The sequence below is a fragment of the Peromyscus californicus genome, unplaced genomic scaffold (assembly GCF_007827085.1).
Source record: "Peromyscus californicus insignis strain IS unplaced genomic scaffold, ASM782708v3 Scaffold_18__1_contigs__length_77618521, whole genome shotgun sequence".
In the NCBI taxonomy this organism is placed as follows: domain Eukaryota; kingdom Metazoa; phylum Chordata; class Mammalia; order Rodentia; family Cricetidae; genus Peromyscus; species Peromyscus californicus.
The window spans coordinates 44435085-44447836 of NW_026294480.1; positions in this window are offsets into that span (position 1 = coordinate 44435085).

The following is a 12752-nucleotide window of genomic DNA, read 5'->3' on the forward strand; positions in this document are numbered from 1 at the left end:
AACATGAAAATCAACATGATACATTAGAATGTTTCCATATTTTATTAGAATACAGTATCCTTAGAATATAAGTTCTTCCTTTATTTGGCAAAATTGCCTTCTATTACAACTTAAAATGCATGTCAGGTCCCATTTGCTGTTTTCCAAAGACATAGATTCTCTCTATATGCTATGATGCATGCATCTATTCTGCCTTTATTATGCTCTTTGCAACTATTTAGTATCCTTTCCTTTGTTCAACCTAATTGCTCCCAGTGCATCCTTCATACTTGGGATTCAATAAACAGCCACAAGCAACATGGGGCTACTTAAACTTAAATTGATTCAAAATTGAAGGCCATTAAAGTTCAACTCCTTTGCACTTAGGCACATTTCCACCATGTGGTAGATGCCTGTGGCTACACTGAGGGCCACAGGTGTGGCACACTCCCATTAGTTCAGAGACTTCTGGAGACAGAGTCTAAAATAGCGGTTCTCAACCTGTGGGTTGTGACCCCTTTCAGGATCAAATGGCCCTTTCACAGGTGTTGCCTAAGACCATTGGAAAACATAGACATTTACATTATAATAACAGTAGCATAATTACAGTAACATAAAAACAGTAGCAATGAGATAATTTTACGGTTAGGGTTCAGCACAACATGAGGAACTGTATTAAAGTGTCGCAGCTTTAGGAAGGTTGAGAACCAGTGACCTAGAACAATAATTGACTCTGATGCTTGTTATGGTTTTTTTCTTATTTTATGATTGGTTCTCAAATGGTGTCAGTATTTCCTTAAGAATTTCATTTCTACTTTGTGGTTCTGAATTATTCTTACTTGTAAAATTTTACATTTATTTATTTGCACACACACACACACACACACACACACACACACACACACACACACACACACTGTGAGCTGTAAATGGTGTGTGAAGACCAGAGGACAACTTGCATTAGTTGGTTTTCTACTTTTATGGCGTCTGGGAATCAGCAGAAGCTGTCAGGCTTGGTAATAAGTACTTTACCCACTAAGCCATCTTTCCACCTTTGTTTTGTCTTTTTCCTGAAGTATTCTTTTTTTTTCTTTTTTCTTTTTTCTTTTTTCTTTTTGGTTTTTCAAGACAGGGTTTCTCTGTGTAGCTTTGCGCCTTTCCTGGAACTCGCTTTGTCGACCAGGCTGGCCTCGAACTCACAGAGATCCGCCTGCCTCTGCCTCCCGAGTGCTGGGATTAAAGACGTGTGCCACCACCACCCGGCTCTTGAAGTATTCTTAGCATAAGTTTGAGTTCTTGTTACATATTCCCCACTATCCCGAGTAGATACGTTTCAAGACCTCCAATGAAGGTCTCAAAATACGTATATGTATAATTTGATAATTTCCCTTACATATTAATAACAACTAATAATAAAACAAAACAATTGTAACCATACGTTGTAATAACTTTCATGAATAGTCTCTCTCTGTCAGAACACATCTGTAGCCACCTTTCAAGTGATGAGGTGATGAACAAGGCAGGCACTGTGATGTAAGATGAGGTATGAATGTGACAGGATATGTGAACACAGCACTGTGATAGCCTGACGGTCACTATGACAACTAGGAAGGCTACTAAGTGACTAACAGGTAAGTGGATATATTGACTGAAGGGACAGTTTATGATTTAGATCTCTGGAAAAACAAAAATGATAAAGATTTCACCAAACGATTCAAAATTATGTACAAACCAAAAATTGTGATTTTTTTTCCAGAACCTTCTTTGTAATATTTTTGGACTACAGTGGACTGCATGTAACTGAAAATGAAAAGTGAGATCATGAATAAAAGTATCTATGGTAACCTCTCTCAGTATAAACACAGAGGACTTTTCCTTTGAAAATCTTCCTATCATGTTTTCCCATCTCCTCTTTGCAGGCTGAAAATTTGCAAATGAGTTTTATTTACTTATTTTGGGCTGCAATATATTTCTCCCATTTTATGTTTCTCATTTTATGCAAACTTCTTGAAAAATTTATTCTAGCCTATTTATTGTAATTACAATGTGTCTCAGTTCTGCCCAGTAGCTCCTTGTCTTTTCTCTCTTATTTTATGAGCTATACTGCCAAGGTTATCAAAGATAGCCTGTGGGACAAAGGAACTCACCTCCGATTTGTATATGTACTGAAAAGGCTGTGGCCGTTCACTGGTTTATTACCACTGGCTCTTTTCAAAGTGCAATAACAGAACTGGGTTTGAGACAGGGATCATAGCTTGGGAAGGTTAAACCCTTATGATCTCATGCTTCACAGAAAAGTCTGCTGACCTCTCAAGTACAGGAAAGGGACAACCACCTGTAGTCTGAGAGCACAAGGCAGGGTAAGGATAGGATTGGAAAACCCCCCTCAGACATACTGGTCTCCTTCTGTTCTTCACAGCTTTTTTTTGTTTTGCTGTTTTGTTTTTCAAGACAGGGTTTCTCTGTGTAGTTTTGGTGCCTGTCCTGGATCTCACTCTGTAGACCAGGCCGGCCTCGAACTCACAGAGATCCAGCTGGCTCTGCCTCCCGAGTGCTGGGATTAAAGGCGTGCGCCACTGCCGCCTGGCCTTCACAGCTTTTAAAGGGGTATTTTGTTCAGCTTTACATCATGTCTCAGATCAGGCTGCCATACAATACAGTTGTCCTTAACATCCACGGGCATGAGGAGTTTGTCCCAAGTTGTTCTGGGGCTGCCCAAAGCTGCAGGTGCTCAATTCCCTTATGTGAAATAGCATAGTGTTTGCATTTGATTTATATGCTCCTGTGTACAAGGCTAACTGGATTATAGCATGGTTGACTTATACATAAAGGAAATTCATTGCTCACAGTTCTGGAGGCCAGAAGTATGGAATCTGGTGACAAAAAGTTTAGGTTCTGTTAAGGCTCTCCTTCATGTTGGAGACTGACAACTTCTTGCTGTATCTTCACATTATAGAAAGAACAATCTGGTTCTATAGGTTCCTGCTTCCAAGGGCACCAATCCCTTTAACAGGGCTCTACTCTTGTATGATCTATTTATCTTCCATACACCTACCTCCAAATGCCATCAGCTTGCTGTGGGTGGGGCAGGCTTTCAACTTAATGCATCTTGGAGGATGCAGACACGTGGTCCATAGTGCCAGGCAAAGGTCCTTTGAGTCCTGAAAGAAACCTGGGCTTCAGATCATATCCAACCTCTAGCCCTATTTCAATTTCTTGATGTTTGTTTGTTTGTTTGTTTGTTTTTCACATTTAGGGAGAGATATCCTACTTGTGTTCTTGCCCTGAATTCCACTATTAGCCACTGCTACTCACAAAGGCTGAGAGGTATGCAAAAAACGAGTTTGTCTTCCTTATGTAGCTGTTTTAGGACTTTCCATGAGCTATTTATCAAGACCAGGCATAGTTTGTACCCTACTCAGAAATGGCTTCTGATCTTCTATTCTTTATCTTCTAAGAGAATGGGTCTTCTATTTCTTCATTATTTTGAGGGGTTTCTTTTCCTCAAATCTCCCTCCTAATGCTTTTGAAAAGTCAGTGTTAGGAACTTTCTAGAATCTGTACTATGGTCCTTAAAAGAGATTTGCTTTGCATTGGCTAACAACATTTGACCAGCTTCCTCCTCTCTTCTCTCCCTTCTTACCCCTCTCTTTCCTTGTTTGAGCATCTTGCATATCTCTATGTGCATATGTTAGATTTTGCCAAAATGAAAATTTGAGATCTGGCTGTCCTTTCCCCACCCTCAACTGGTGTAAGTGGAGTTTCTCTGTGTCCAGGAGTCAGTTCCCAAATAACCATATGGAGACTTCTTATTAATTATAAAAGCTTGGCCAACAGCTTAGGCTTGTTACTAACTAGCTCTTACAACCTAAATTAACCCACATTTCTTATCTACATTCTATCATGTGGCTCATGGCTTGTTACCTCATTTTCTTTTCTTTTTTTTGGAAATTGCTCTTTTATTTATGAAAATACAGTTATTTGACTCAATAGGAGCTTAAACAGGTCATTCAGTAAATAGAGTGTATATCCTTAGCGATATATAGAATCAAAAAACAAAAGAGAGAACCAAAAAATAACAAAACATCAAAATAAAGAAAATAAAACCTCAGTGCAAACAAACCCAAACCCATAAGACAAATGAAAATTTTTTCATTAAGCAGAATTCTCTTCATGCAGATTTAGTGGCATGAAGTGTCCTACACCCTGTGCCTGGCTTTGGACACATATTAGGGAGTCAGCCACAGAATTTAATAACCTTTTCAAAACAAGAGTAGCCATGAAAATTTGGGTCTTTGTAGGTTAAGCCCTTGTCAAAGTTGATCCTATGCTATGTTGGCCACTAGATGATTCTTTCAGCCAACATGTGTCTGTGTGCCTATTCAAAACCAAAAAAGGACATGGGGAGCATCTACCATCTCAAGACATAAAAGCTCATAGTGACATCCCCTCAAAATCTTTTCTCTGGACAGTTCTCTTCAGTCAAGGCTGTGACACAGGAGAATCTGCAGTCAATTTCTTAATGGACAAAAGAAATGACTAAGATGACTTAATGAGGGACTATTGTTATCTCTGTGGAGTATAACTCCAGCATCACATGTACATGACATGCAGTAGCTTCAGCACTGGTCTGGAGTGAGAATATCATGCTGCTGTTGCTGGTTCTGGAGGCCACTGGTCTCCTCTTGGTCCTTAATGAGCAATTTCATGTTCTCCAAGTGGTGCTTCAGTGGGACCCAATCCTCCAGCAGTTTCTTGTTCTCCTGCCTCATTCCACCCACCTTTTTCTTCAGCTGACTCTGCTCCATCAGGAGCCGGCTCTCCAGATCAAAATAAAAGCTCTTCTCCTTTGTTACATCACTGATCTTCCATGGGGTTTCCGTGTTCTCATTCTCCAGTCTCTGCAGATCTGACATGACGTGCTTATGCTCCATTTTGAGTTCTTGTAGAACTTCTTCCATGTAGAACTCCCGCCCTCCCAGCCTCCCCCTCCTAGTTCACTCTCCCATCCCTCCCCCAACAAGAAGGCAAGGCCTCCCATGAGGAGGCATATCCAGTACAGAAAAGTCCACACCCTTCCCCGCCTCAAGGCTGCATGAGGTGTTCCATCATAGGTAATGGGCTCCAAAAAGCCCACTCATGCACCAGGGATGGATTTTGATCCTACCGCCAGGGGGCCCCCCAACCAGATCAAGCTACACAACTGTCTCCCCATGCAGAGGGCCTAGCCCAGTCCCATGCAGGCTCCATAGCCATTGATCCAACTTTCATATGTTCCCACTAGTTTGGTTGGGTCGTCTGCAGGTTTTCCCATCATAATCCTTAGGCACTTGCTCATAGAATCCCTCTTCTCTCTCTTTGACTGGACTCCTGGAGCTCAGATGTTTGGCTATGGATCTCTGCATCTGCTTCCATCAGTCACTGGAGAAAAGCTCTGTGATGACAGGGTATTCACCAATCTGATCACTGGGGTAAGCCAGTTCAGTTTAGGCACCCTCTCCACTATTTCTAGTAGTCCAAGCTGGGGTCATCCTTGGGGATTCCTGGCAACTTCCCTAGCACCAGGTTTCTCTCTATCCCCATGATGTCTCCCTCTATCATGGTTTCTCTTGTATTACTTTCTCACTCCATACCTGTTCCAGCTCGACCATCCTATTCCTTTATGCTCTCAACCCCTACCCCCTACCCTCGATTGCCCACCCTTCATCTCCAGTTTACTCATGGAGATCTCATCTATTTCCTCTTCCCAGAGTGATCCACAATTCCTCTTTGGGTCTCCCTTGTTAGCTAGCTTCTCTGGAGTTGTGGGTTGTTGTCTGGTTATCCTTTGCTTTACATCTAATATCCGCTTATGAGTGGGTGAGTACATACCATGTTTGTCCTTCTGAGTCTGGGTTACCTCACTCAGGATGATATTTTCTAGTTCCATCCATTTTCCTGAAAATTTCATGATGTCATTGTTTTTCTCTCTCGAGTAGTACTCCATTGTGTATATGTACCACATTTTCTTAATCCATTCTTCAGTTGAGGTACCTCAAGGTTGTTTCCAGGTTCTGGCTATTATGAATAATGCTGCTTTGAACACAGTTGAGCATGCATCCCTGTGGTATGATTGAGCATTCTTTGGGTATATGCCCAAGAGTGGTATAACTGGGTCTTGAGGAAGAATGATTCCCAATTTTCTGAGAAACTGCCATACTGATTTCCAAAGTGGTTGTACAATTTTGTACACTCCCACCAACAGTGGAGGAGTGTTCCCCTTGCTCCACATCCTCTCCAACATAAGCTGTCTGTAGCATGAATCTTAGAGAGTCTTATTAATAAAATCAAACCCGGGGCCAGTTATGGGGTGAAATGCTGGATGGTCAGAGAGACAGAACAAGCCACAGCTAACCTCACCTGACCAACTCTTCAGTTGGTCTTGTTTCCTCAGACTGGAAGCCTCTGTATCCTCATATCTGAATGGCTCTCAGCTGAACTGTGCTGCTAGAAGCCTGAAAGCTTAACCAGCCAAAATGCTTCTAGTTTCTGCTCCTCACGCCTTATATACCTTTCTGCTTTCTACCACCACCTGGGATTAAAGGCTCGCTTTCTGGGATTAAAGGTGTGTCACCATGCCTGGCCATTTCCAATGTGGCCTTGAACTCTCAGAGATCCAGAAGGATTTCTGCCTCTGGAGTGCTAGGATTAAAGATGTGAGTGCCACCATTTTCTAGCCTTTGTATCTAGTGGCTGTTCTGTCTCTGACCCCAGATCAGTTTATTAGGGTGCACAATATTTTGGGGAACACAATACCACCACAGCTGTCTGCAGTGCTTTTGATCTTAGCCATTCTGACAGGTATAAGATGATGTCTCAGAGTCGTTTTGATTTGCATCTTCCTGATGTCTAATGATGCTGAGCAATTCCTTAAATGACTTTCGGCCATTTGAAATTCTTCCTTTGAGAATTCTCTGTTTAGCTCTATAGCCCATTTTTTAAAACTTGGATTGCTCTTTATTTTGATGTCTAGTTTCTTGAGTTCTTTATATGTTTTGGAGATCAGCCCTCTGTCAAATGTGGGGTTGGTGACGATCTTTTCCCATTATGTAGGCTGTTGTTTTATCTTTATTACTGTGTCCTTTGTCCTACAGAAGCTTTTCAGTTTCAGGAGGTCCCATTTATTAATTGTTGCTCTCAGTGTCTGTGCTACTGGTGTTATATTTAGGAAGTGGTCTCCTGTGTCAATGTGTTCAAGATTACTTTCTACTTTCTCTTTTATCAGGTTCAGTGTAAGTGGGTTTATATTGAGGTCTTTGAGTTTTGTGCATGGCAATAGATATGGATCTATTTGCAATCTTCTACATGTTGATGTCCAGTTATGCCAGCACCATTTGTTGAAAATGCTTTCTTTATTCCATTGTACAGTTTTGGCTTCTTTGTTAAAAATCAGGTGTTCATAGGTTGTGTGGGTTAATGTCAGGGTCTTCAATTCGATTCCATTGGTACACATATCAGTTTTTATGCCAATACCAGCTGTTTTTATTACTATAGCTGTATAGTAGAGATTGAGGTCAGGGATGGTGATGCCTCCAGAGGTGGCTTTGTTGTACAGGATTCTTTTAGCAGTCCTGGGTTTTCTGTTTTTTCCCAATGAAGTTGAGTATTGTTCATTCCAGGTCTGTGAAGAATTGTGTTAGGATTTTGATGGGGATTGCATTGAATCTGTAGATTGCTTTTGGTAGATTGCCATTTTTACTATGTTAATCCTACATATCCATGAGTATGAGAAATCTTTTCATTTTCTGATATCTTCCCCAATTCCTTTCTTCAGAGACTTAAAGTTCTTGTCATACAGGTCCTTCACTTGCTTAGTTAGCATTACCCCAAGGTATTTTATATTATTTGTGGCTATTGTAAAGGGTGCTGTTTCTCTGATTTCTTTCTCAGCCCATTTATCATTTGTATATAGGAGGGCTACTAATTTTTTTGAGTTTATCTTGTATCTTGCCACATTACTGAAGGTGTTTATCAGCTGTAGGAGTTCTCTGGTAGAATTTTGGGGGTCACTTATGTATACTATCATATCATCTGCAAATAGTGAAAGTATGACTTCTTCCTTTCCAATCTGTATCCCCTTGATCTCCTTTTGTTGTCTTATTGCTCTAGCTAGAACTTCAAGTACTATATTGAATAAATATGGGGAGAGCAGACATTTGTGTGGATTGGTGTTTGAAACTTTGGGTAACCAGTTAAGATGCATCTTTTCAGATTTATGTAAAGCTAAGCCTCTTACAAATATAAGTATCATGCCATCAGTTTTTCAATGGCATCAGAAATACTTTAAAGGCATTAGTCCAGTGCCTACTCATTTCACACAAGCCTCCAAACATTTTCAGAAATGTTTCCACTGATAATAAATTCTGTTACACTCAAAGAGTTATAGAGAGACTGAGATTTGACGATCTATTCTCTATTTTTTTTTAAATATAGCATATGCTCATAGGCCTCAATGTTTTCCAATCAGTGAAGCCAAGTGTCTTTCTAGCCAGAATCCTTGATAATGTGCAGTAGATGCCCAGGGTTAGAGCTGATTTAATAACTAAAAAACAGATCACAGAAATGTTTGGACAGAAAGAGAAATAGTCTGTGGTTAAGATTTTTTGTGAGTATATGTGGTGATATATTGTGTCCCCAATATATTGGGTACCCTAATTAAGTTTATCTGAGGATCAGAGGAAAAAGTCAGCCATTAGAAGTAAACAATGAAGTCAAGCAATGGTAGCACTCGGGAGGCAGAGATCTGTCTGGATCTCTGTGAGTTCAAGACCACACTGGGAACAGAGCCAGGAGTAGTAGTACATACTTTTAATCCCAGCACTAACCATAAAGGTCTGGAGGTCTGTACAGACAGACAGGAAGTGAAAGAGCTGGGCAGGAAGAGTAAGTGATGTAGCTGGGTGGAGAGAGGAAATGAGATGGCAGAACAGAAAGGCATATAGGCATGGGTATACAGGAAGTAGCTCTCTTTGGAGACTGAGGTATTGGTGAGGTGAGGTTGTCTGTGGCTTGTCCTATTCCTTTGATCTCTTGGTTTTTCACCTCAATATCTGACTCTGGGTTTTTTATCAATAAGACCATTTAGCAATTTGTCTTACAAGTATACAAATATTCAGATTTTCAAAAAAAATCTCTGAGCCCGGTGATGGTGGTACACAACTTTAATCCCAGCATTTGGGATGTAGAGACAGGCCAATCTCTGAGCTTGAGGCAAGCCTGGTCTACAGAGGGAGTCCCAGGACAGCTAGGGTTACACAGAGAAACCCTATCTGGAAAACAATAACAAACCAAAAAACAAAGAGCCCCCCCCACCAAAAAAAACCCCAAAAACAAACAACCCCCCCCAAAACCCAAAGCCCTCAAAACAAAACAAAACTCAGAAAACAAAACAAAACCAAAACCCCAAATCTGAACTAGGTAGATAGACTACATTTCAGAAATAGAAAATAAAATTTTTCTATTGAGGCTCAGTTCAAGTAGAGGGTAAGGCGTTGTTCTTGTCTCCTTTCCGTGACTGTGATAAAACACCCTGACCAAAAGCACCTTAGGGAAGAAAGGGTTTTTTTTGGCTTGTGGTTCTGGGTTACAGAGGGGGTCACAGCAGCAGCAGGAACCCGAGACAACCAGTCACTTCACATCCACCGTGAAGAGCAGAAAATGATTGCACCGCTGCTCACTACGCGCTTTCTTCTGACTTTCTTCACTTACGAAGTTCAAGGCCCAACGCAGGGAACGGTGCCATGAGGAGGATGGGCCAACTACCCATCAAGGCAATTCCCACAGACACGTCCGCAGCCAGTCTGAGCTACATCTCTAGACGGAAACTCCCTTTCCAGGTAATTCAAGGTTGTAGCGGGTGGACATTTAAATTAACCAGTAACGCAGCAGTAACGTGCAATCGTCATGGCAGAAAATATTTACACACTATAAACTGGACAGGGAAAGCAGTTATCGATGTACTCAAAATTTATTAGAAAAATCTGATGACTGTTAGTTCCTCGAGGCACAGGAGTGGCCAGGCCCCTCCCCCTAGGACCTCTAATGGCCAGGTTCCACCCACAGAATACTCTAACTGCCCCTAACTGCTGGACCCGGTCCCCACCGTACAAACCCAGTCTCTGGATGTGAAATCCCACCAATCTCCACCCTGGAAAGCTCCACCCCCTCCCCAAGAAACTCTGTATTTAGTTTGCTGCTGTTTCTCGACTGACAGAGGCAGCCAACCTCGTGTTTTTTTTCTCCCTCCCAATAAATTTGTGTGAGGTTTGTTGTGTGGTGTGACTTGGTGGTATTTCTTGGCACCTGGCTGCCAGGATACCTTTCCATCCAAGCTGTAACGCTTACGATGAACCCTGATCCTGGCAGGCATCTCTGGGAAATACAATTTTTGGAAACCCATTCCTGAGATAAAGTTACCTTTATGAAATCTTAATAGATCCTTTTGGGAGGAACCAAAATGTTCCTACATTCCTAATATCACAGAATTTAGCCTTTTTAGAAAATCTGGAAATAAAATGGAAGTGTCTTTATCTGAACTCATGTTCTTGTTTTTAACTAAATGGCATTTCATATAGTACAGCTGAGAAAATGGCGGCTCTAGATTTTTTTTATAATAAATTGTAACTTAAGCAAAACAATAACCTTAATACTAAAGAGGTTTTGCTGTTCCTAATGCAATTTATTATATTCCATTCTGATCACCCACCCCACTTATGTAAATAGTGGGGTTATAATGAAAATAACATCAAAGTCCTTGGCACCACATGAAAATATCCTGACGTTAGTCATGCTTGCAATCCGGAACTTAGGGCTGCATGCTTTTTATTCATTGGGCAATGAAGGAAAAAAAAATAGAAACTGCAAGTATCAGAGACAAACAAACCAACAAACAAACACCATGAAAAGATTCACCCCACTAATAACTCAGAAATGAAACAGCAAGATTCTCAACATAATAGAGCAGAACGATGTTATTTTTTAGCTAAGTCATTACACATCCATCAAAAACTGAAGGCATTCGAAACCGTTGTTTATTCTAGCTCCTAAAAGATTTTTTTTTTTAATTTTGTTTTTCAGTGCTATGGATTATGGCTTCACACTAAGCTACATCCCCAGCCCTAAGAACCTTGTAAAATAGAGGTATCGTTATGAAAACTACAGAGAAACTTGCTGTTTTGCAATTACATAGTTCAATTCTGGGCAATTTTCACGAACATTTTCACAATAAATGATATTATTTTGATGCTCTAAACACTTTAGACTATAAACATGGTCCCATAATTGCTTTTATATATTTGAATGGGTTAAAACCTTATTGAGCTTTGATTTTGCTATTAATGTATTACTGTGCTATTTATTTTAGTCACACTCTTTAAGGAAATCTTTCCCAAAGAAAGGTGTTCTGTCATTAATATTTTCTTTTTTATGTGCGTGCGTGTTTCCCCTGCATGTCTGAGCACACTACTTGTGCACCTGGCACCCGGTGAAGCCGGAAGACAGAATCAAATCCCCCGGAATTGGCATTACAGATCCTTGTGAGCTTCCATGTGGATGCTGGGAATCGAACCTGGGTCCTCGGAAAGAGCAGCCAGTGCTTTTAGTCTCTGACTCAGCTCTGAGATCACCAAAGAAAGTTTTTAGTTTTTAGGAAGGCTTCTTCTTGGGTCATTTTTTGAGCACACACTCACTCCCCTCCCCCCAATCAGTAGCAATAGGCTCTGGCCTTTATGTGTACCAGTTTGGTTGCATAATCGCATTGGGCCATGCCTTGTTTCTCAGCCTTTTGTAGATATTGCACAATGCTGTCACTGGACGCCAATGAGGAGCCTAGGGTGACTGTCACAGTTTCCTTGTTTTTCTAACAGGATGAGGACATATAACCTTAGTGTTTCGCAACCTTATCAAAATATATGTTGATGTAAATCATAAATCAAGCTCATTACTTCCCCCCTCCCGCTCCAGCATTTCTTTTCCGTCCTTGAACTGGGAGCATCCACCTTGCCAACTACTTCCCTCCTGGGAATTTATTACCCAATGTTACAACCCTATGGCTTGACACAGAAACGTGAAATGTCCCTTCCTCCCGTACTTGTTCCTATTTTTTGACAAATTTATTTGGCACAAGGATCTTCTCGGTGAAAGGTTTTTATAAAAAGCAGGTGGCTCAGCCACGCTCCCTTCCACTGTCATAAAATGTATGGTTTCTTCTCGGATTACCCTTGGAACACAGTTACCCTTCATCTTTATGAGTCTTCTGCTCAGGACCGAGCGCTGAGCAAAGGCCGCTTAAATCCAAGAACCCCTGCGACAGAGACTTGCGGCTATGAAGCCTGGATGGAGTTGCTGACTCAGAAACTACCAAAGCGTCTGTCGGTCCGATACGGTCCCCACGCTGGGATAAGAATCCGAATCCCACACTGGAGGGAGGGATCGCCCAGGCGGGGCCGGGAGGACCGCCCCGCCAGATTACCAGCTGACCTGCTTGCAGATCGGAGACCCAAACGCAAAGGGAACTGCAGCTGAGAACGTCTGTGGCTGCCCAAACCGGGGCGGGGCGGAGCGAAAGTGTGCACATGCGTAGTGTCCACACGCCCAGAGAGAGCGGGGCGAGCATCTGGCCGCGCGTGCGCCTTGAGTCATCCTGAGCCTCTGCGATGGTAGGCAGGGTCCCCGGTGTGTAGCGGGATGGTTCCACGGTGCCAGGTAAGAGCTGGTACGCGCGGGCGAGCTAGCCC